The sequence below is a fragment of the Lissotriton helveticus genome, chromosome 11 (genome assembly GCF_964261635.1).
Source record: "Lissotriton helveticus chromosome 11, aLisHel1.1, whole genome shotgun sequence".
NCBI classification, from domain to species: Eukaryota; Metazoa; Chordata; class Amphibia; order Caudata; family Salamandridae; genus Lissotriton; species Lissotriton helveticus.
The window spans coordinates 568,330,874-568,356,396 of record NC_136072.1 but is presented as its reverse complement, the minus strand read 5'-3'; positions in this window follow the sequence as shown (position 1 = coordinate 568,356,396).

Sequence of the window (25,523 nt, the reverse complement as noted above, 5' to 3'; positions counted from 1 at the left end):
AGTAGTTAGCTTTCATTTAAAAAAACAGAAATTCACTGAATAGAACAACGTTTAAAGTTATGTTATAATTAGATGTTGAAATTAAATGAGAACTAACATTTAAGAAATGGAAACCATTGAAATTTACCAGTTATAATTAGTTAACTAACTATAACGAGTCCACCATGCACTGCTTATGACCTCACATTTTACATCACTCATGACATGTTAAATAACATAATTGATGTTGTTTTTGAGTGGATTTCTGTGTTTTTTCATAATATTCTAAGTTGAGCATACACCCAACCCCCCTATATGCAACCTACAACCAATGCCCCTGATGCACATTTTAGGACTGGCTGTGTGGAATAGTCTTTGGCCGGGTCCTATGCCTAACTTCCTACAGGTGACCAGCACCCCCAAGGGTACCAAATCGGTCATACCCAATAAGGAGGTGTACGTACATGCAGGGGTGTTTGGAGGCCTTTGGGAGTGCACAGTGGGAGGTTGGCTGCAGGGCCTGATTTCTGGCCAGGACCCACATCCAACACCCTGTGGGTGCTCAATTGTCGAGTGCACTGCCTTCAGTCGTGGGCAGCAGGGGTGATTTGGCTATGCGCCCAGCCCACTGCAGGTGACCAAAACCCCATTGCACATGGCCTATGGCCTGCACAGTTGCAGTTGGTCGCAGGTTCTGGTCTATCATCAGCACTTTTTTTTGTTATTTTACATCTGTTTTTTAATACCGCAGTGCCAGTACTGGTACTGCAGTACCACAGGAAGGCTCTCGTGGGTACTGTGATACCAGGCACTGATACAGCAGGACCAATGACCCCATGTTGTTATTTATTTTGCCTTAGGGGATGGTCACTTTGTTTCCCCCCACCTAACGAACGGGGGGGTGGGGTCAGGGTGTGCCCACCCTGCCTCCATTGGGTCTCCATGTCCTGTAATGGTGGCCTCAACATTTTCTTCATTTTTGTGGCCAGCCTATCAGATCATTTTGATACAAAAGGACCAGTATCAGTACCACAATAATGAATTGGCTGACAGGAGAGAAGGCTTCTTTGACAAAACTGGGTTAACTATATTTTAATGTTGATACAGTGGGAGTATCGAAGAAACAACCGTCCACATATCTCTGACCCCTTCATGGCAAACCCGAGCCTCTATTTACATGCTAATTTCTCAAAAATGGCTTAACATAATACCACCAAATATCAAAAAGCACAGTTTTGCGTTAAAATTCTAACTTTATGCCAAATTTGGTGTTATTCAGTTCAATCGTTTCTTTTCTGTATCAGGGAGCAAAGTTTCCTATGGAAATTAACAGATGTAAAATTGCATTTTGGGAACACCCCTTTTTGTTTGTCCCCGTATGACAGATCCATGAAGGAGCCAAAGTGGATGAGCCTTTTAAAAAAAGGTTTTGTGCAGATTTGTAAAACAACACCAAATGTTCAGCAATACAAAAATGCCTTTCCTTTTGAAACTCTTACCTAACTATAATAACTACACTGTTGCGACCTGGCTGCCACTGAATAAATGACAGTCTTGTATAGAATAGCATTTTAAATATTCTCCATGCACTGGGATAAAATAAGCATATCAGGGACATTTGTTCTGTGGTCCTGAAAAGAGTCCACTTTGTAGGTCTGGCTCAGGGACTTACATATGTGATGACAGTTCTGCCATGCTGCTATTGTTTGGTGTATCTGTCATCACATTTGTTCCCTACAAGGCCTTTCAGCATGAAGGCTAGCACTATTTCAACAGGAAACTGATTACATTTGGAAGAGTGACTGCTGCCTTTATGGCATAGACAGTGGTTTGAAGCTGACTTACCAAGGTTTAATTATTTCCTGTGTCGTAAATTCAATGTGATCCTGACTGTGAGGTATTGAGATTCATCAGGTCTAGTTTGAAGTGGTCTCATTAGTTTTATTGAGTCCCACATAATGACAATATTCTATACTCATGTGCTATACTTCCCTTTCTGGTGCTCCAGATCACCAGATCACTATCCAAATACTCTTTAATAGTTTTGGAAATCAGCCATAAAATACTTCTAAATGGCTCAATCATGTGACCATGTATTCTTTAGAAGACTCCTTTTATCCTAGAACTATGTTTTGGTGGTTTTGAGGTCCATGGATTATATACTTATTCTTCCTTTGCAATTTTCTATAAAAATCAATTTCACATAGCTCAGCTTCACTAATGAGCTACTTGGCTATCACACCACTAGTACAGCTCCTTCATATCACACTTTCCTAGCTTAGTCTTCCTTCTATTTTGAATCTACATTACCTTCATGTATCTCCTATTCATTATAACAGTTTTCCTAGCCCAGTTATGTGCTGTGGTAATTTCAGTACTTAACTTGAGCAGGTGGTTTCTGGCGAGTCCCATCAGCACTGATTTTTGGGAACAAGACACTTATTTTTCCTCTCCAGACGTTTCCTGACAGCAAAAGAGGGAAAACATACAAAGCGGAAAAAAGGAGTAGGGGAAAGAAGTAATTAGAGAAAGATGGAAAAAACGTAACAAAGAGAGAAGGCAAGAACTTGCAAGAGTGAGATATGGATTAGCAGGAAGTGTCTGGTTGTTGATCAGAGCAGAATGGAGTGGAGTTAAGATGACACAGACTTGGTATTTGGTTGCAGGCTTCTGAGCAGAGCCTTTGAAAAAATTAGGCACTGGGAAATTCTCCATTCACCATGATATGTTTGAGTACTCAAGGATGCCCCTTTATTTTGGGGTTATGGTATAGAAGGCCTAATGAAAAGCTTTGTGAAGTGGGCTGCTCAGCAGTGGGGATGGCAGAAGCATCCCCTCGACCACTACATCCCCAGCCCATACACCAAATGTAAAAGTCTGTCAATCAACCAGCTAGGATTTCCAGCTACATGTTTCTTCACCGAAACAGTGGCAGCACTTTTTGTGAAACTACACACTATCTTCCGTAAACCGGGTTGGAGTCTGGGCAAATCACTTAGTCACCCTGTGACTAACAAAAATGAATGTGTCCGTCTGTAATGCAACTGGTGCTCATGTAAAGTGCTCTGATACCCTTGGGTCCAGTTTGCTCTATATAAAACTCCCCCCAAAAATAAAAAAATGGCCCTGGTATCGTCTGAGTTTTCTGCCTGTGCATGGGGGACACTGATGTTTCTACTGCTCTGCCACAGCCAGGAAAAAAGAGAGCAGACATAGCATTGGAATTATCACTCCAATTAGTGTGGACCTTCCCATGTCATTTTGGCTGCCTTATTGCTCTGTCTGACCATCTGTAAGGGCTATTCTGCATGGCCCTGTCGGACCTACCATCAAAAGCACAGCAGTCTCTCCAACTCAAAAGGAAGCAGTGGATCTGAGAATTGAGTGTTGGAACATCTATCAGTTTTTTACGTATGTCCTGATTGTGCCTTCATATATATGAGACACCTAACCTTTAACACCCTGTCTGTGTAATCCTAAACCAACAGTGTGTATTTTCTGATTGTGTCACCTGTAGATGTCTTTTTTGATATTCTAGGGATATTTTATCCTACTTTATGCGGATGATGTTGTTGTAGCCTACAAGGCGCTGTGGTTGCTTTGAGACCTCGGATGAAAGGGAGTGCTTTTCCACCTCATTGTGCTTGCTGTTCATGCCTGTGCAACCACAGAAGAAAAACTAAGGAGCTCTGTACTAGCAAGCGCACCAGAACAGCAGAAATCTGAGTATGCATGTAATGAAAGGTCACTTGACCTTGTTGGCCATTGTTGCATCACCGGGGTGCTGCCTCTAGCCTCAGATAATATACCACACTCTTCCACCTAAACACCATTCGATATGGATCCTTCCAAGCAATGACCTTGTAAATTGGGTGCTAGTCAAATTTACACTGGAAACACACATCACAGTTATCTCCAGTATAAACAAGGTAGTTAACCAAGGGCACTTTCCTTCCCAGTTACCTAAGGTATTCTACTCATCAGACATGAAGAAGGACGTATATCATTTTTATACCATTTTTATTTGACATCTGCCATGAACATTCATCAGTTGACAATTGTCCAAACTTGAGACTCATGAAGGGAATGTGTTTTAGCCTCAAAAGGATTGTTATGGAAGTCAGTAACGTAATGAAAAATGATCTTGGTTTGAGCTAAATCTCAGTATTGTCTCTGAGCAGTTGCTTGTGTACTTGTGGAGGTTTGTGAGCCTGCAACATGGTACTGTGCATGAGGAATAACACAAGCCATTGTGTGTGTTCAAGGAGGTACATCAAATAAGAGATAATGTGTGAGTCTGCATTAGTGTGCTAGCTTGCACGTGGGCCCGGAAAGAGATACAGTATGAATACATGTGGGCAGAGGAGTATGTGGTGCTTGTGAGGGGCACAATGCATGGAAGATGCAGGGTTTGATTTTGGGAGACCGAGGACTTCCTGGAGGAGCAGGGAGAGGTGAAGGTTCCCCCAGTTAGATTTATGGATTGCCACTTTTCTGAGTGCTGGGTGGGACACACATGACTGGAAGAGACAAGCTCTTCAGGGCATTTAATAGGATTCTGAAAGGAGGTCCCTAGTCAAAGGTAACTGGGAACATCTAAGAGAGGAGAGGGGATAAGAAGATGTGGGAATCATAAAGAATAGGGCTAGGGCCCGTTGGTAACGTTTTAAAGCACATGTCACTGAGGCTGACATCCAGGGGTGAACCTCTTATCACTCCCTTGTCCTGTGTTTGGGGCTGTCATGTTTGGAGATTGTCCTACTGTGAAAGGCTGCTCTCTGAAAGAAGAGCACAACAAAGGAGTAGATATTTCAAAGGGAGCATGTCCAAGTATACAGATTTCAAATACAGAGACATTAAATCACAAGTGTGTCTGGAAATGAATTATAGAAACAATAGCTTGAGACTCCTCAGTCATCAAACTGAAGCGGTACATCAGTGTAGGGAGGTTCTGCATGAGTTATGCCTGTTGTGACCAGGACTGGGGACTATAAGCCTGCCAGTCTCTCATGCTGGGTGATGGGACATCATGAAGGAGGATCAACAACACTTACTTGGAGCATGTATTTTCGGTGTCAGCCTGACCCAAGACCAGTGGGCCCTGTGAGGTGAAGGAGATCACTTGGTGGAGCAAGGTTCTATGGGGATCCTGTTGCGTGGATCCCGGGAGCTGAGTGTGAGATTCTGTTCTATCTTGACTGCTGCATGGTTGGGCTGCTAGCCCATGTGCCAAAGGCTGCAACCTCCTCGGCAAGTAGGGGCAGGGTGAAAAATGAGGTTACCACTCATGAAGTTGCTCTGTGAGAGACAGAGGCCCATTGCCCGATATAGCTATGTGAGTGACCCGAAGGGTGTTAACACCTTTGTCGTGCTGCCAATGACCCAGTATGCCAAGTGGCAGCTGAGGTGACGATAAAGGGCTGTTGCCTTGCATGTGTCACAGCAACCATATCTGCATGTACGGAGGATGGGGCCATGAAGGAGGAAGAGGGACATCGCCCTGTCCCCAAGCACAGCAGAGAAGACACCAAGAGCCATAACCCCTTAAGAGTTAGAGCAGCAACTTCAACTCTCCTGTCGGAGAGCATTGAGATTTGCCCCCGGACCCCAGGAGAGAAATTAGACGAGTGCCAAGGATTGCAGCCGTCATAACTGCATCTTCCCACCATCTCAAACACCAGCAGCTGGCTGAGGGGTGCCCAGAGACTTCTGGGACTTGAACGCATTAGCTGGGCCTAGCTTGGATGTTGCTACATATGAATGATGAATAACCATCATCCCCTAATGGGAAAGTGGTCCCTGAAGGCTTACCTGAGTAACGCTAGTGGGCTTGGCCCCAGAAGACTGTGCATAAGGGGAACATCCTTTACAAGGCAACTTTTACCCCGCACTATCATTACAACGCAACCATTACAACGCAAGTCATTACAATGACTTGCGCTGGAGGGCGCTTTAGGATAGGGAATAGCTTAATTTTCTATCCAACACCTTCAATACTATCCACGGGGCGCTGGAGTTGGAATAGAAAATTAAACTATTCCACTATCCAACGCCCCCCAACGCAAGTCGTTGTAACGACTTGCGTTGTAAAAACTGCGTTGTAATGGCATGCGTGCTAAAAGCATGCGTTGTGATGTCATACAAACGTGCATATTGTTTGCAGTGTGTTGTATAGTTCTTTGTGTTAGTAGATAAATACTCCTTTTTAGATAAAAGAAAGTATTTGACTGGACAATCGTTTATTGGGGTTGATGGATGTGTTTTGTGTTGTGAGTCTCCCCCAGAAAACTTACACCATTCAACCTGTGCTACCACAAAGAGTCGAGCGCTGAAGGGGTACTTGGCACAGTTGCTTGGAGCCCATAGCCGTCTTGGCCTGTCGTACAACAGGAGTAGAAGGCCTCCACCTCCATGGTTGGGGCCCAGTATTTCCTGCTTGCCCCTTTGACTCTGTGAACAAAGTTCTGACAACACTCCTGCAAGTAGTCATGTTCATGATGCAACTGCGATGTGAAGATTCTTCAAACTTAGATTTTTAGTCATATCAAATTATTCAGTTCATTGCTTCAGAATATGTTTTTCCCAGATAGCTGAACCCACTCAATTCTTATCTTTGTAGTCAGAGCTAATGTTTCTAATACACAATAATTGTTCGATGTTCTTGACAGGACTTACAGTCATGTCACTGCTGTCATCTCATTTAAATAATTGTGTATTATACATGTCTTTCTTCTGAAAGCATAATTTTCCACACATATTATGCAGTTCATGTGATACATTTAGAAGTTCCCAGAGAAGACACAATAATGTCATACCCTGCGTTGCTCAGTCGTTAGATATTGTACATTACTGTTGCTATATGAGCAACAGCTTTGACAGATACACTATAAATATTACAAATATTACAGCTTCTCAAAAATGTACTTTTTCTACTCAAATCCCAAGATCATCGACCACCCTGCAGCAAGTTTTCACTGCCACTATTCAGCATAAATCTAATCAAACTATGTTCTAGAGGGAACGCACCACACCATTGCTAAATCAATATTATTTTAATGTGTAACGCAGAAACAAGGACACAATGAGTTATTGTATTCTTGGCAGTCCTCCTGCCATGCTCTATTCAGTGATGGAATCCTCTGTTTACGGTAACCACGTGCAATTTTTTGAAAATGCACAAAAAAATATATTTTCAAAGAGCTATGTAGCGCACAAATGTCCCTAGGGCATGTGTCTGCTTTACATGTGCACATTTTGTTTTTGGTGTGCTTCAGGGGGTCTTTATGCCCCCGGACACCCTAGGTTCCCAGGCACCCTTTGTTTTGCATTACCTAGTTTGCGATTACAAATTAGGTAATCACAGATTAGGTCATGCAAAACCATTCACACCTATGGACGGAAAGGAGTAGAATTACCTAATAGCGATTACCTAATTGCGATTGCGACTCTGTAGGAATCACTATTAGGTCATCACTATTTTCTTGCATACCATTTTGCATTCTTTAAATATCAATTACCTAACATTTGCTATTTAGGGAATGCAAAATGCAGCCGCGGGCCGTGGAGGGAGTTACGGTGGGGCAGGGAGGCGGGGAGGGGGAGGGGCAAGGTGGAGAGGGCTAAAAACCGGCGCATGGATAATTACAGGTAAGTAAACAATTTAAATAATAAAACAAATTTCGTAGCGCGCACTGCATCGCAAAATGGAGTGCGCGGCTGGCAAAATGGATTTTGATACATGTGTCCCTTAGTGTGAACTTTTTTAATTTGCTAAAATCATAGGACGGATCCCAAAGCATTTCTGACTGGTGCTAATTCATGCTCTTTGTGCAAATGTTAATGCAGTGCTTGCTTCAGAAACCTTTTATCATCGTAGTGTGAAAATAGGATTCTGGAGATGGTAATGCATGGAGTAGTGAAAGTGAACTCACACACCGTTGGACCTTCACTTTCACTCATACACACATGCTTACACATACACACACATACACACACTGTCACTCACAAAAAACACACTGTCAACGTAAGCAACCACACAACATATACCTAAAAACAATTTTTACTTACCTCAGTTGCCATGGTAATATTCCAGCTAATTTTCATCCAGTTTATTATGACACTAAAAGTGAATAATAAAATACAATTCACTAGTAATTTAAAAAAAAATCGAGCAAGCAAGGAAAGTTGAGCCCCAACCGACGAACTGACCCTGTGTTGCTGGCACTGAATGTGCCGCCACTCAGGCCAGGGGTCACAAAAGCAGTGCCAGGAGTCACAAGGGGTAAGCCAGGGGTCACACCTGCGACCTCTGACAATCCCTAAATGACATCCATGTGGTAATGTGTCACGAGAACGTTTGTGCATTGTTATTATTTGGTATTTTGTTATGGTGGTGTGTTTCGTTTTTTATGCTGCTGTGCTTGAGATTTCCTATATGCTACTGCAGTAGTTGTTGCCTTCTGTTTTGACTTTTTCGTTCTGATATGCCCTATTAACTTTTACACATGTTATAATGCTGCTTTGTTTACGTTATTGTGCTATTTTGTGTTGTTTATTTTAGATAAGTCAAGAAATGCTGCTATGTTTCCAGACAAAAGCAGCACATTACTTTAAAGTATCCATGGCAAGCAACCATTTACCACTGTCGGAGGTGGTAAAATAGTATTGCTTCTGCTCTTCAACTGCTTAACATTACTATTGGCTGAACTTAAAATTACAACATCATTTTGGGGATTTTGCATTACACTGGTTACGTGAAATTCACCAAATTTTGTCACATTGTGCATTTATACACCATTCAAGGTAAACTTTTTAACCTGAACTTGCGTGAATGGCAGAATGTGGCCTTTTGCATAATCAAACATGTTATTGCAGAATTCGCTAAAAATGTTGTGTAATTACCAGGGGTGGCTGGTAATGTAAAAGTGGTGAGATGAGGTAGTACCCCACTGCTTCCCAAAAGACAAAAATAAAACTACCGCTCCAAAAACCAAAAAATAAAACAACAAACATCATGCAACATAACAACAAACTAAGGGCCATATGTAGGTGGCCAAATACCGGTCGGTAACGACCGATTTCGGCCGTTACCGACCGGTATTTTGAGTTTCAGATGTAGGGGGCCAAAATATTACAGATTCTGTAAATTTACCGAATCGGTAAATTTACCGATTCTGTAAATTACTGAATCAGTAAATTTACCGAATCGGTAATATGGGATGTAGGTGGCACTGAAAACAGTGCCACAGGCCCTTAAGAATTTGTTATTTACCATCAAATACTATTTGATGGTAAATAACGAATTCCTGTGTGCATGCACATCTGTGCATGTACACCTGTGTCATGTGGCACACATACATGCCCTAAGGGCATGTATGTGTGTCACATGGCACACAAGCCTGAATCAGGGGTGCAACAGGGTGTCAAAGTGACACCCTGTCCCCCTTGTAAAATCCATAATTTTACTGAATCGGTATTTACTGATTCGGTAATTGCCATTGGTTCCTTTGGGCCACAAGGCCCATAGGAATCAATGGCAATTACGGAATCGGTAAATACCGATTCGGTAATTACCAAATGCTACCGATTCGGTAATTATTTCGGTAAATATACCTACCTGGCATTTACTGATTTGTAAATACCGAATCGGTAAAATTCGGTATTTACGAATCGGTAAATACCATTTACCTACATGAGGCCCCAAATCACTACACTGATGTGCATTACAATAGCATTTGAAATAAATAAGTACAATTAAATGTTACCCATGGGCTGCTCGTCCTCCTTGGTGTTCTTCTGCTGTCTGTGGCTCCAAGCACGAGTCAAAAAGGTAACTCCCCTAATCAATAAAAATGCTGCTCTGGAGCTATTAACCAGTATGAGAGAAACACTATGATTGGATGGATATGGCTGGCTGTATGCTTATTCTTGCCCTGGATGCCTGTGCTTGCTCTCTACCCAGTTGTCTAATGCACCTCAGGTTGGAGCGCTTCAAAGTGCGCATGTCAGGAGGGCTATCGCAAGACAGCTGGCCAAACTGACATTGGCACTTTAGAGTGTTTGGCCACTATACCAGTCCTCCATGCTGCCAATCAGCAACAGAAGACACACCCTGCTTCTCACTTGGCTGCCCATCAGCAAAAAATTAAATGAAAATGATATAATTTCATTGCATTTTATTTTTCCCATTTGCTGTGCACGGCTCGCAGTGGGTGGGGAGAGGCGACGCTCCTCCACCCTAATGAAGATGCCGCTGCTTGTACTCGAAAACAAATTACGTGAATTTCGAACACTTGTACTTAAGTCACCAGTCAACCTAAAACTGTGGCAGAAACTATGGGGCCCATTAGGATAGCGGGCGGAAAATCACCCCGACTGCCATGGTGGCGGAAAACAACCGCCCGTCAGGACCGCGGATAAACCGGCAGTCAAATTAGGATCAACCGCCACTAAAGACCGACCGCGGCGGTAGCGGTTGAAATAAAACTGCCCGACGTGTGCGGTGATGCCAAAACTCCGACCGCGGCGGTCGGAAAAGCAGCGGAAAAGACAAAACCGTCCACAGGTAAAACGGAGACACCGCACTGGAAATTACGATATCCCCGAGGGTGTCGCGGGCGGAACTGCCGACACCGACCTCCGCGGTCGCACCCAGGAGTGAATGGGAGAAATGGCGGTCAAGCAGCAGCAAAGCCACTGCAGCGGACGAACATGAAATACATGGCGATCGATGTGAAAACACAGCAGTGATGCCTAACATTGCATAAACAAAGTAGGCCTGCCCCCCAAATATACAAAACACATACACAGAAACATAAATAACTAAAATAAATATACAAAACTACAGAACTACTCCCACAACACACCTGACAACCACAATCCAATTGGACACACCCACACAGCTGAGTACAAAGCCACCCCCTTCACTGACCACAATCCTTTGCATATTTCCAGAACAGAAGGCCATACACCACATTTGACAGGAGAGCCAAAAGAGCACACCACACCCAACCCACCCACCACCACCATCAATACCACCATCACACCATCACAAACAAACCCCCAGCACACAACACACCTCACACATCATCACCACACCCCTGCACCCACACACCCCTGCACCCACAAACACCTCAACCCCCACACACCATGACATCACAAAAAATGCCCAAATTCAACGAGAGTGAGTTGACAGTCATGGTCAACGAGATTGTGAGAGTAGAGCCACAACTATTTGGTAGCCTGGTTCAACAGACACCATTAGCCACCAGGAAACAAATGTGGGAAAGGATAGTCCAAAGGGTAAATGCAGTAGGGGCCACCCCAAGATCCAAGAAGGAGCTCATGAAGCGGTGGCATGATCTGAAGAGGGTTGTCAAGGAGAGGAGGAGCAAGAACTGGACGCTGGCAAACGCGACTGGCAGTGGCCCTCCCATCCCACCAAAGTCATTCAACCCATGGGAGGAGAAGGTGCTTGCCATCCTGCTTCCTTAGAGTCTCACAGGAGTAGCCGGGGGAGCGGAGGCTGGTAAGTACAGACAAATGACAACCACCACAATGAGATTTACCTCCTTGCAATACCCAAACACCATTACACTGTCCATCCCCACCCAAAATGTAGCCAGCCATCCTGCTTAGGAGGACTGTATGGGGGAGGAAGGTCTGTACAACAACTCACACCATAGCCCCTGGCCCACAACCCAGCAGCATGGAGGCCTCCCCCACCCAGGAGCAACTGTCAGCCATTGCACTGTTTAACAAACAGACCTACAGGTTGGTAGCCATCTTCACTGGGAGGGTGTGTGTGGGAGGCAGGGAGGGAGGCCTGCACTAACTACTACCACCATTCCCCCTGTCCCACACCCCAGCAGCATGGAGGCCTCCCCCACCCAGGAGCATGTGTCAGCCATTGCACTGTCTAACAAACAGACTCACAGGTAGGTAGCCATCTTCACTGGGAGGGTGTGTGGGGGAGGGAGGCCTGCACTACTACTGCCACCATTCCCCCTGTCCCACACCCCAGCAGCATGGGTGCCTCCCCCACCCAGGAGCATGTGTCAGCCATTGCACTGTTTAACAAACAGACTTACAGGTTGATAGCCATCTTGTATTGGAGCACTGTTTGGGGGTGGGAGGGTTGTATCACAACTCCCAGCATACCCCCTGTCCCACACCCCAGCATCATGGATGCCTCCCCCACCCAGGAGCATGTGTCAGCCATTGCACTGTTTAACAAACAGACCTACAGGTTGGTAGCCACCTTCACTGGGAGGGGATGTGGGGGAGGGAGGCCTTCACTACTACTACCACCATTCCCCCTGTCCCACACCCCAGCAGCATGGAGGCCTCCCCCACCCAGGGGCATGTGTCAGCCATTGCACTGTTTAACAACCGGACCTACAGGTAGGTAGCCATCTTCACTGGGAGGGGGTGTGGGTGAGGGAGGCCTGCACTACTACTACCACCATTCCCCCTGTCCCACACCCCAGCAGCATTGAGGCCTCCCCCACCCAGGAGCATGTGTCAGCCATTGCACTGTTTAACAAACAGACCTACAGGTAGGTAGCCATCTTCACTGGGAGGGTGTGTGGGGGAGGGAGGCCTGCACAACTACTACCACCATTCCCCCTGTCCCACACCCCAGCAGCATGGAGGCCTCCCCCACCCAGGAGCATGTGTCAGCCATTGCACTGTTTAACAAACAGACTTACAGGTTGGTAGCCATCTTGTATTGGAGCACTGTTTGGGGGTGAGAGGGTTGTATCACAACTCCCAGCATACCCCCTGTCCCATACCCCAGCATCATGGGTGCCTCCCCCACCCAGGAGCATGTGCCAGCCATTGCACTGTTTAACAAACAGACTTACAGGTTGGTAGCCATCTTGCATTGGAGCACTGTTTGGGGGTGGGAGGGTTGTATCACAACTCCCAGCATACCCCCTGTGCTACACTCCAGCAGCATGGAGGCCTCCCCCACCCAGGAGCATGTGTCAGCCATTGCACTGTTTAACAAACAGACTTACAGGTTTGTAGCCATCTTGTATTGGAGCACTGTTTGGGGGTGGGAGGGTTGTATCACAACTCCCAGCATACCCCCTGTCCCACAATCCAGCATCATGGATGCCTCCCCCACCCAGAAGCATGTGTCAGCCCTTGCACTGTTTAACAGACAGACCTACAGGTAGGTAGTCATCTTCACTGGGAGGGTGTGTGGGGGAGGGAGGCCTGCACTACTACTACCACCATTCCCCCTGTCCCACACCCCAGCAGCATGGAGGCCTCCCCCACTCAGGAGCAGGTGTCAGCCATTGCACTGTTTAACAAACAGACTTACAGGTTGGTAGCCATCTTGTATTGGAGCACTGTTTGGGGGTGGGAGGGTTGTATCACAACTCCCAGCAAACCCCCTGTCCACATCCCAGCATCATGGATGCCTCCCCCACCCAGGAGCATATGTCAGCCATTGCACTGTTTAACAAACAGACTTACAGGTTGGTAACCATCTTGTATAGGAGCACTGTTTAGTGGTCGGAGGCCTGTCTCACTGCTCCCACCAACCCCCCGGCCCACACCCCAGCAGCCTACAGGCCTCCCCCATCCAGGAGCAACTGTCAGCCATTGCACCCTGCACACTCACCTTACAGGTACGTACCTACCGTATTTCTTCATGAAGTGTGTGTGTGGGACCTGCATCTAGAAAACAAAGAACAATTGCACGCAATGAATTGACATTCAACATGTATGACTCCATGATGACCCTCTGCACTATGAAATGTTACACGGTGTTGCCATGAATTGTACAACTGATGACTGCATATATAACTAGTGTACAGACAGATGATGATACGCAGATGACAGAAACACTGACCACTCCCCATCTACTCCGCAGGTAATGAAGAACTCACTGCTGAGGACCACACCAACAACCAGCAGAGCCAGTCTCCACCTCCGGCACATGGACTCTCAGATGCGGACTCCCAGGACAGTTTGGATGATGAGCTCCAGCCCGGCCCATCTGGTGTGCCACAGACCCAGAGTGAATTGAATTGAAAAGAATTTATAATGCGCAAAAACAATAACCCGCAGGTATCAAGGCGCCTAATAATACAATCAGAATTTGAAACAAACGTCCTTACATATAGGCTTGTTGAAAAAGGCAAGTTTTTAGGGCCATGCGGAATTTCTGTAGGGATGGAAGAGAATGCAGGTCAAGAGGGAGATCGTTCCACCATTTGGGGGCCAGAGTGGAGAAGGCCCTACCACCCCATTTGGCTCTTCGTACCCGAGGGGTTTTGAGAAGCAATTTCCCAGAGGACCGCAAACTCCTACTAGGGGTATAATGGGAGATGATAGACCCAATACCAGTGTCGCTGTTTTTAGTGATGGCTCTATAGGTCATACAGAGGACTTTAAACCGGATTCGGGATTCTACCGGTAGCCAGTGCAGTAGTTTCCTGGCTGCAGTGGCTGAGGAGCGTTTGGGGATATCCAAAACAAATCTGGCTATGGCGTTTTGGACCACCTGTAAGCGCTGTAGGTGGCTCCTATTTAGCTCAGCATACAGGGCATTACAGTAGTCCAAACGAGAGCCAATTAATGCAACAGCTATTTGTTTTCTTGCCTGCAAGGAAAGATATTTCCTGATCCTTCGCAGGGTATGAATCAGACCCCAACAGGTGGAAACAGTTCTGTTCACCTGACCACCCAGATCAAGGGCTGGATCTAACATCACCCCAAGGTTCTTAGCAGATCTTGTGGGGGAGGGACATTTTCCTAGTGAGTCAGGCCACCAATTGGCTGACCAGATGTTTTCTTTCCCCCCAAACACCAGCACCTCAGTCTTCTCCCCATTCAGTTTAAGAGAGTTCTGAATCATCCAGTGACCAACCGCCTCCATGCAGGATCTAAACTTGGAGGCGGTGATCACATCCGAATGGGGGAGAGAGACGAGTATCTGGGTGTCGTCTGCATAAGAGACTACCTCCATCCCGAAAGATCTTATTAGCCTGGTCAGTGGGGTCACATAGATGTTGAAAAGGGTCGGACTAAGCGCCGACCCTTGAGGGACCCCACATAGCACTGGTCGGGATGGAGAAAAGAACTCTCCCAGCTTGACTCTTTGTTCTCTACCAATCAGGAAGGAGGTCAGCAGATCCAAGGCTGCACTTCTCACCCCCACCTCCCTCAGGCGAGATGTAAGCACTGAGGGGGAGAGGGTATCGAAGGCTGCTGTTAGATCTAACAGGATCAGGAGGGTAGTCTGGCCCTCATCTACTGTCGTGCGGATCTTATCAAGCACGATGGTGAGGGCTGACTCGGTGCTGTGTTCCCTCCTGAAACCATGCTGGGAGGAGTCCAGACATCCCGAGCCTTCCACGAAAGTAGCGAGATGCTTGTTAAGATGTGCCTCAAGCATCTTCGCAGGGGCAGGAAGCAGCGAGATGGGGCGAAGGTTTTTTAGGGCCTCCGGGTCAAGGGATGCCTTTTTTAACAGGGGTTTAACTACTGCCTTCTTCCACTCTGTAGGGTAGATGCCATCTCTAATAGCTAGGTTCATTATGTCTAGCAATGGCGGTAGAAGAGTCTCCCTACATAACTTAATGATTTTCAGAGGACAGGAATCCAGGGGAGATCCCGACTTGATCTGGTTGAGCAGGATCTCCAGATCTTGTAGGGCCAAAGGAGGGAAGGAGTCCATGGTGCACAGTGGGGAGATGCCAGTAGTGTTCACATTCATCTCAACCCGAGTGGTAGGCGCACTCACAGAAAGCCTTTGTTCCTCGAGAGCCAGATGGATATCCTGTATCTTGGTGTGGAAGAAGGAGGCAATCCTGTCACATAGATCCTGCGAAGGAATAACTGGGTCAGGGGCTTGCAGGTTGACTAAGGAGTCAACCGTATTAAAAAGCTCCTTTGGGGAGGAAAGCGAGGTAGTCAGGGTAACAAAGTAATCTTGTTTGGCCTGTGTAATCTTGGCTTTATATTTCCTGACAAGAATTTTGTGATCCTCCTTATTCTTAAAATCCCAGCTGGCATGCCAGAGTCTTTCCTTTCGCCTCACTTCTTGCCTCAGAAGTCTGAGGGAGTCGGAGAACCAGGGGGCAGATGGTCTCTTTCTGGCTTGGCGGCGAGACTGTACAGGGGCCAGTTCATTCAAAGCCTCCGTAGTGACCAGTTCGAAGTGGCCAACTGCATTCTGTACGCTGTCCAAGCCGGTGACGGCAAGACTTGTAGCCCAGGGCGCGAAGGAGTCACCGCTAAGATTCCTAAAGTTTCTGGCGGTTTCTATGACATGATTCCCTCTATTACAGGAATCCGACCTATGGTGTTCCAGGGTAAAAGGAACCGCTAGATGGTCCGACCAAGATAGATGTATCGGATCCTTGATGGTTAACCGGGAGTCATTCGAGAAAACACCATCCAAAGTATGGCCTGCCCGGTGAGTGGCTCCGCTAACTCGTTGCGTGAGTCCACATGCCTCCAGAGCCTCAATGAGGCATGATGTATCAGATAAATCATGTCGTTCTAGGTGGTAATTGAAATCACCTAGAATAGACAGATTTTGTTGGCCGAAGTACGGTTCCAAAACTTGGAGAAGATTGTGGGTAAAATGGGTTCTCGATCCGGGTGGTCGATATACTAAGATCCCATTAAAAAAGGGGCATTGTGCTTCCTTTATTGTGAAGTGAAGTGCTTGAAAACTATCCGAAGAATCGGATATAGGTGCAAGATGACATTGCAGATAGTCCTTATAGAGGATCGCTAACCCCCCTCCCACTCGCCCCTGTCTATCAAATCTGACCAAACGATATCCTTCTGGGACCGCTTCAATTAAGTCGGGGTCAGAGGAATCTTTAGCCCATGTCCCAGAGGTCCCAGGCTCCCATCCTCCCCAACACCACCTCTGCTGCAACAACTACGCAGCAGACCCCTGTTGTCCCGGCCTCTGCCTCCACCGCAACCACCACCGCCACCACCGCCACTGCCACCAACACCACCAGTACCACCAGTACCACCTGCAGCATCCTCCCTGTCCCTATGGATGACCATCCCACAGCAACACCTGTGGAGGGCAGGGAGAGAGTGTGTGGCGCATCAGTGGCGAGGGAAGAGGTCCGTGGCAGCAGAGCAGGTGGGAGGGCCAGGGCCACCACCAGACCTCGGGAGGAGTGGACACCATCCCAGGACCACTTCACCAGAGTTGTGCAGGCCTACCAAGAGGTCCAGGGACAAAGTGGCCGGTCTGATGAACTATTAAGGGAGCTCATCCTGCTGATGAGGTCCATCGATGACCGTCTGGGACAAATGGTGGACCTCATGGGCCAGCAAGTGGCGTTGCAGAGGGACAGGCCTGTGTCCCAACCACCACCTCCGTCCCCTTCTGTTGCTCCGCAGGGTGACAGTGCTCCATCCTCCCCTGCGCCAACAGAGAGGGGCGAGTCCTCTGACGCCGCTGGCCATTCAGCAGGCCCCCCACCGCCAAAAAGATCTAGGGGACGTCCAAAGAAGAGCCTGGGGGTCTCTGGAGGCAAAGCACCTGCCACACGCCAGTTACGGAGCCAGCCGTGAAGACAACCCTCTTCCCAACTGCATTCACTGTTTGGACTTTCTTTCCCCACATTGCCATGGCAATGGCACCTCTCTGTTGGACTGGGTCACCACATCCATGTGGTGTCTACTATTGCATCTCATTAAACAGGACTGTCAACTCACTGCTCATTCCACACCTTCATGTAAATATTACCGCACCAATCACATGTCCACTCCCAAATTAAAATACCTGACGCACCAGTTTTTGTGTAGTGAATTCTTTAGTGCAGTATTTACATTGTTGATAATGTCCGTGATGTGTACAAATGATGTACAGTATGCAGGGCAGGAACCCACTGTAGCACCAAGGGAGACACAACCGAACAACAGTCAGTGGTCTGATCGTGGCAACACACACAGATCACTGCACACATAAATATCCAAGACATCACAGGCATACTACACAATGTCTAGCAGATGTGCACAAATACGGTCCAGCATACATCTCCGTATGTGACGTAAATTCCACCAATTCCACACATAGGTGACAGAACATGTGCCTATCGGTAACATCTGTGCATAGCCATTCACAACAAAAGCAACCACACCAGACAATGTACACGTTGTACCTCGTCACCCACCTTCAAGTGAAGTAGCGTTCGATGAGCTGCTGGCGCAGGTCAACTCCTTCCTCCTCTCCACTGTCCTCATCACTGGATTCAGGTCCCTGAGCAGGTGGCGGCCTTGGTTCCTCACCATCGTCCAGGAGCAGGGGGACCCCCTTGTGGATGGCCAGGTTGTGCAGCATACAGCATGCCACAACGATCTTGCACACCTTCCCAGGCGAGTATGCGAGTACGCCTCCGGTCCTGTCAAGGCACCGGAACCTTGACTTCAGCAGGCCGAAAGTCCGCTCGATTACCCGTCGTGTCCTGCCATGGGCCTCATTGTAGCGGATGTCTGCAGGTGTCCGGGGATTCCGGAGTGGGCTTAACAGCCATGGCCTACTGGGATATGCTGAGTCACCTGTGAATGATAAACACCCATTGCAATTTTGTACGGCCAGAGTAAAGCAAGTCATACACAGCACGCGATAGCAGTAGTGATACTCACCCACAATCCAGGCACGTTCGGGAAGCAGATTCTCCATCACCCGTGGCACCATGCTGTTCCTCATGATGTATGAATCATGGGCCGAACCGGGATACTTTGCACACACATGTGCGACATCCCCCAAGGAACCAGTCGCAAAGAAGTGGAGTGCTGCCAGCACCTTGTAGGTGGTTGTGAATGCCGTAGGATAGTGACGGCGAGGCTGCAGGTAGGGCTCCAATAGCTCACACAGGATCTTCAATGTTGGTCTTTCCAGCCTGAATTTCCTGATGATTGCCTCATTCTCCATGTGCTCAAGCACAGTCAGGTGACGTAGGAGATTCGGCCTCCTCCTAGTTGAGGAGTAAAATTAATATGTCAGTGACAAGCATCATGAGATGGCCATAGCACAAAGCATCAATGATGTCATGGGAAAACAACAAGTGCCAGAGAGATGCATGGCACATCAGGTAACATGGCTGGCCAATAGCTACACACAGAGGGCAGGTCTCTCCAGTGACAATACACAAGTGACACAAACACATCGGGGACTGTGAATGCGGATATAATGGCTGAACAATTCACATGTGCAGACATGGTGCAACAAGACCCGCCAATGTATTGTGACTTACCATGTCTATCATACCCATCTGCTGTACCTGCCACACCTCAATGCATCATGTAAAGTCGGCACACATTCATTAACACAATGATCACAGTAGCAGGGACACTTCCGGTTGTGTGCATGAGCAGTTGTGAATGCACAAGTCAGGTACGATACAATGCAGTGACACCAGCCAGGCCAAGGTCTGCACTGACACACAACACATTAAACATCACAACATCATTTAGACCAGCTGAAGTCTGTCAATCATCATCAGCCATCAAATTTCTCACTAAAATAGCTGAAACACAGGCAAAAGTGTCTCACACTGAACGTGCGTCCACCTGTGGATGACATCGCTGTGTGGCATTGTGTGTACAAAGATGTGCCCTTCACCATGTAGCTGCAGGGTGCTGATACAGTGTCCTTGATTGACATACACAGCAATGTGTACGAAAATGGCAGTACCTACCGCCGGTCCCATGCGGTGTGACCCCAGCACCACCCCCTTCACAAGTGCACTAGCCATTGGCATATGGACCTGTGTATATGGCGGTGGGTATGCTCCGCCGCCTGAGTCGCGGTACCTACCGCCGGTACCCTGCGGTGTGACCCCAGCACCACCCCCTTCACAAGTGCGCTAGCCATTGGCATATGGACCTGTGTATATGGCGGTGGGTATGCTCCGCCGCCTGAGTCGCGGTACCTACCGCCTGGCCCCGGCGGTGCATCACCGCCATGGGGCATTGCATACAGCCAATGGCATCGATGATCGCGGTGGCTTGATGCAGATTTGAAAATCGCAGAAGGTGTGCTCCGCTACCGCGGAGGCGGTCATTGGATGCTTTTGAATAAGGCAGACCCGGACAACCAATTGTAGCAGCTTTTAAGCTACCGAACGACCCCAGGGGGCTATAAATCTGTGAAAGTCAGCCTCACATTTCCACTGCTCACAGAGCCTGCTGCCTGGGACCATCTCCTGCTGCTGCTTCAAGAGACTGCTGCCTGGGACCCTGTCCTGCTGCTGCTTCAAGAGCCTGCTGCCTGGGACCCTGTCCTGCTGCTTCAGGAGCCTGCTGCCTGGGACCATCTCCTGCTGCAGCTTCAAGAGCCTGCTGCCTGGGACCCTGTCCTGCTGCTGCTTCAAGAGCCTGCTGCCTGGGACCCTGTCCTGCTGCTTCAGGAGCCTGTTGCCTGGGACCCCTCACAACTAACTTCAGCCACAGGTCTGCCATATCCACAGGGATGTCAAGAACAGATAAGATCCGTGCCAGTCCATTCACGAGTGAGGAGCTGGATGTCCTTGTGAATGAGGTGCTGGCACAGTACCCACGGCTGTTTGGTGGCCCCAATGTGGTGGTGATAAGTCACCATGAAGGGAGCTGTAGGGCAGGGTGGTGTCAGACGTGTAGTCGTGATGCTGCAGTATGTGCTTGGTGATGTGGGGTGCTGACAATCACTGACAGACAAGCTGTTTCCAGGTCGTGGGAGTGTGTGTGTTGCACTGTGACTCTTTCCTAGGCCTGTACTCGTATGTGTGAGTGGGTTGTGTTATATTTTCGGACATACAGAACCAACGGTTGTTAGCCTTGTAGATGCCAGGACAGTGAGCGCTTGTGAGGAAATTTCAGGGTGCCCCTGTAGTGATAGTCAGTGTGACCCACAGAGTAGGTTCAGTGGCTGCACAGCCAAACGTTGAACATCAGCCAACTTACATGCTACACTTGCTTCACACTGATTAGTAGATATGCCCCATCAGTGCCCTGTACAATTTCTAAACTACACACTGCTGTTGATGCATTTGTGTTGAGGCATCATGCTTTTGTGTGATTATCATGGAGACTAGGAACCTCAATGTGTGCATGCATTCACTAATGTTTATGCCATGCAGAGTGCCCTTGTGAGGGAACCCCCAGTTCTGGAGGGAGGGAGGTTACTGTGAGTCCTGAGTCAGTGTCTGGCTGCTGTACTGATAGATGCTTACATCTGAAATTGTGTAATTGTTCTTTTGCCCTTCTTTACTCTCATACCTGCAGCTCAAAGTACACCATGGTAAGGCCGTGTGGAGGGCCGTAGCAGCAAAGGTGCGAGCCCTGGGGGTATCAAACAGATGACACACACACTGTCACAAGAGGTGGGACGACATCAGCCGGCTGGCTAAGCAAGTGGCAGAGATGACCTTGGGGATGGTACCACGCACAGGGCATTTGGCACGACGCACCATGACTCCGCTGATGGGACGCATACTGGCAGTGACCAATCCAAACCTGGATGCACGTCTGAAGGGGCATCAGCAGCAAGACAGAGATGGTGAGTATCTGGGGAGGGAGAGTTTGTATGTGAGTGGATGCATGTGTACAGGGCCTGTGGCAGCGGTGACACATGTGATGTGCGTGTGTTGCCATGCTGTGATATGTGATGTGAGTGGCGACTGTGATGTGTGCCTGTATGAGGCATTGGGCCACCATGGCCTTACTGTGCTAGTCCTGCCTGCAGTTCTCAGTCCTTGTCAGATTTTTGTTGTCCACATGGTCACTCTTCTATGGGATGGTGTGGGGAGTCCATATTCTGCCTTACTGCAGTGTCCACTTAATGAGTATGACACCATGTCTGTCTACTTTGCATGCACCATGATGGTTGAGGCCCACGCATCTGACGACAATGTGAACCCTGATTGGCACATGGTGATTGCTTTGGCCTATTTAGCATTGTGGCATGTGTAGTCAATACAGGTATGTGTGGTCCCCTCTGATTCCCTTTTGGGCTGTAAGTGGAGATGTGTGTTGTGGCTACATCATGTCCATGGGGCAGGTCAATGTGGGCTGGGGGAACACCATCCATGGGCAGGGTGTAGTGCTGTGTGGCATCGACATTGCTCCAATCCTGGCAGTTTGTCTGCATGACAGGCACTGTTGTGGTCTATATGGTGTGTAGCTGCACAGTGATTGCAGGGTGTGGTGGTTACCATGTAGTTCTAGGCCTCTAATGTGCTGCATTGTTCTGAAATCGTGTGACCAGACGATGACACATTCTCATATAATAAGCCAGCCAGGCAGTGGAGAAGAATTAGAAATATATTTATTAGGACACAATATTCATCTGCAGATGGGCCTCGTCAGGTCTACACCCCAGGGAGTGCACCGAGAGGACTGACTAATCCTATCATGACAATACATTATAACATAACGTGGCAGGGTAAGACACGCCCAGCCTGGAAAATTACAGAACCACCGAAATGGTGAACAATGAACTCATACATGAGGCATCTGCACCTGCAAAGGCAACATTGGTATTTCCCCTCAAGGTCACAGAGCAGAGGCACTGCTTTTCCAGGGCATGGAAACATTTCTGCAAAACTAACTCAAGGCAAGAAATGCTGAAAAAGGGATTTTCTGCTCCTAAGGGAGGGGGAAAAACTGTACCATGAGACATTGGAGCTGCAGAGCAAATGTCAGCATCAGAAGTCTGTCTGCCATAGACAAGTCCCTCTCTCCCATGAAAGAAGTTGAAGCTTGCATATTACAAAAATAGCTCAGTGGGTTGCAGCACATGAATTTTAAGCTGTAACTGCATATTGGTCAGACACACTAGGCTAACATTTCATAACATCATTAGAACATTCTGCAACAGGAAAATTACTATCTATCAGACCCTCCTTTTAGCCTATTGTGGCTAACACAAGTGCAGTTACAGGTTAAAGGTAAGGACTATACAATTCTAAAGGCATCACTCATCAATCAGAGGAAAAACAAAAAAACAAGAATAACCAATAGTATATCATCATAAAAGATATCTGGTATCGGGAAATTAAATACTATGATGAGCATAATCACAGAAGTAGTGCAGCATACTAAAGGGCAGGAAATGCAGAGGCAACAAGTAAAAGAACAACCCCTGCAATACCTACTAAGACAATAATTATTCTGTGGGTGTGAATCACCCTCCTTTTTGACTAATCTAAACATATGTTCTCGAGGTACCATTTCTCTATAACACTATGTCATGATCGGACTACTTAAAAATACATCACACTTTAAGTCATGAGCAGGAATTAATGCAAATAAGATCAAACTGTCATTATCAAGGAAAACACCCTATTGAATCTAGTACTGAGGGCTCACTTGCATTATCAGCTAGGACCTATATCTAACATCCTTGAAGTACATTTTTTATCGGGCTGAGAAATGTGTTTTACTAAACTACTCAAAGTATACTAACCCTCACAGCTACTTCCATAGGGCAAGAATACAAGCAACAATTTTCCATCCCTGTGTGTGTATGAAGGCAATGACCCACACACCCATTAATTTGCAGTACTATAAATAACATGTGTCAGGTGCAACATTTGAATACTGCATCATCCTAATGAACTTCCCAGTGCTCCTCTTCGTGAGGATCTAGAGTACCAATGACATTCTCAAGTGGCGTTGAAATAATTTTCATGAAGGTCTGCGCCAAGCAACAAGAAACTAATTCTCTAAAGAGAAATATGAAAGCAACAGTTAGGATACAAACAAACACAATATTACATTTGTAGACCATGAGAACCAAATGAGATCAGGGACATCTGGACAAGGAGCCGTAGAGGCTGCTCCTCCTGGGGAATAGGAACATTCAAAGGGACTCATTTTCCTAGCTAAAATTCCAAAGTAAACTAAAGGAAACAATCTGCAACACATCCAGCCAGAGGGGAGTCTTCTCCCTGTGTCCATCTGAGCCTCACAGGCAGGCTCGTATTGTCCATCAAAAATTCAAAAATCATCTGCGTTGGAGCTGCACTTGCTAGCAACTCATCAAAAAAATTAAAAATCATCTGTGTTGGAGCTGCACTTGCTATCAACTCAAATGGAAAACAATCTTGGCCAATGATGCAAAGTCTTTCTTGCAGAATTTAGCAACCACCAATCGAGGTAGTGCCCTCTACAAATTCTGTCCAGTGTCTCGCTCAGTACACCAGATATGAATCTAACAGATATTAAGAGCACTGTATCTGTACCCTAAGACTAAAGTCTCTCTCTACCTCCTACTTTTCATCTCCTGGTGCACCGCTCTTCTGTCGAGGCCATAGATTGTATAAAGTGTGACCAGGTACCTGCTTATCAGCAGACAAAACTGTAGATTCCAAAACAGATGGGGAACAGGGAAACCTGAAGCATAACCACTGGAGAACTGGCGGCAGCCTTTTGCACAGACAGAACTGCCCCTCTCAAGTATTTCTGAGAAACCTTTTCCAACCATTGGGAAATGGCACAAAAGCGAAGAGTGAGTCCTCCATCTCGGTCAGGCCTGCCCTTTTCTTACCCAGGAATCACACACCTACAGCTGCTTCAGCGGTACCTTGGCTCCAAGCAAGACTTCCGTTGGTATCTTCTGACGACGAGACTTGACTTGCACCGAGTCTTGAAGTTGGATCTGATGCTTGGGTCGCCTCTGGCTCCGGCGGTGTGATACATTTCTATTGATGAACAGAACAAAGATCTTTAGACAAGGCATATGAATAAAATTCAAATTCAAAGAAACCAAATGAGGTCTATTCTGTGCTTTCATATTGCTCTACCAATGTCAATTTGAAGATGAACACATCGTACCTATCAATAAATTTGTGCACTGACAATAGGTAATACATTACATATCTGACTTTTCGCTGTATTACCTGTGGATGAACGTATGCATTTACTGAATTCTAAGAGAAGAGAAAAAATAAAACAATACAGACATGTTGTATTCCCGCATTTGCACTTAAGAAACAGCAAAAAGGGAAGTTCAAACCGCTCTTCCTATAGCGAGCACACAGCGTCTACTTTGTGAACCTTCACTGTTGTGCAAAACTTCAAACACTTCTAATATTATTTTTCTTACTCAAAACAACTATATTTTTGCTCATGACCATGCTCACATATTATAGAGGCAGCAGGAAACTAACTTCTACAAATCTTTAATTTCTAAAAATATTTTTGCTGAGGATCACACAAGCATCTTTCACATTTCTCACTATTTAGACCGTGTAACATTTTATTTAGGGGAAAACATGTTCACCAGCTCTAATAGGGATTGTCAGCTCAACTATACAGGCTAACTGATAAGAGACTTGTACACCTTTACTTAGTGCTGCACAATAATGATGTTGTTACCTAGGAATGTGAAGGAAAAATTAAAAAAAAGGTACCGACCTATTGTTCCCTTCAAAGGTCAAATATGGAAACACTAGTCTGGGCTGTTCCCTTCAGAGGTCAAATAAGGAAACACTAGTCTGGGGCCACCAGTCCTTTCATCCCTTTCATCCCTATCCAATTAAAATAATCCTCTAATAAAAACTATC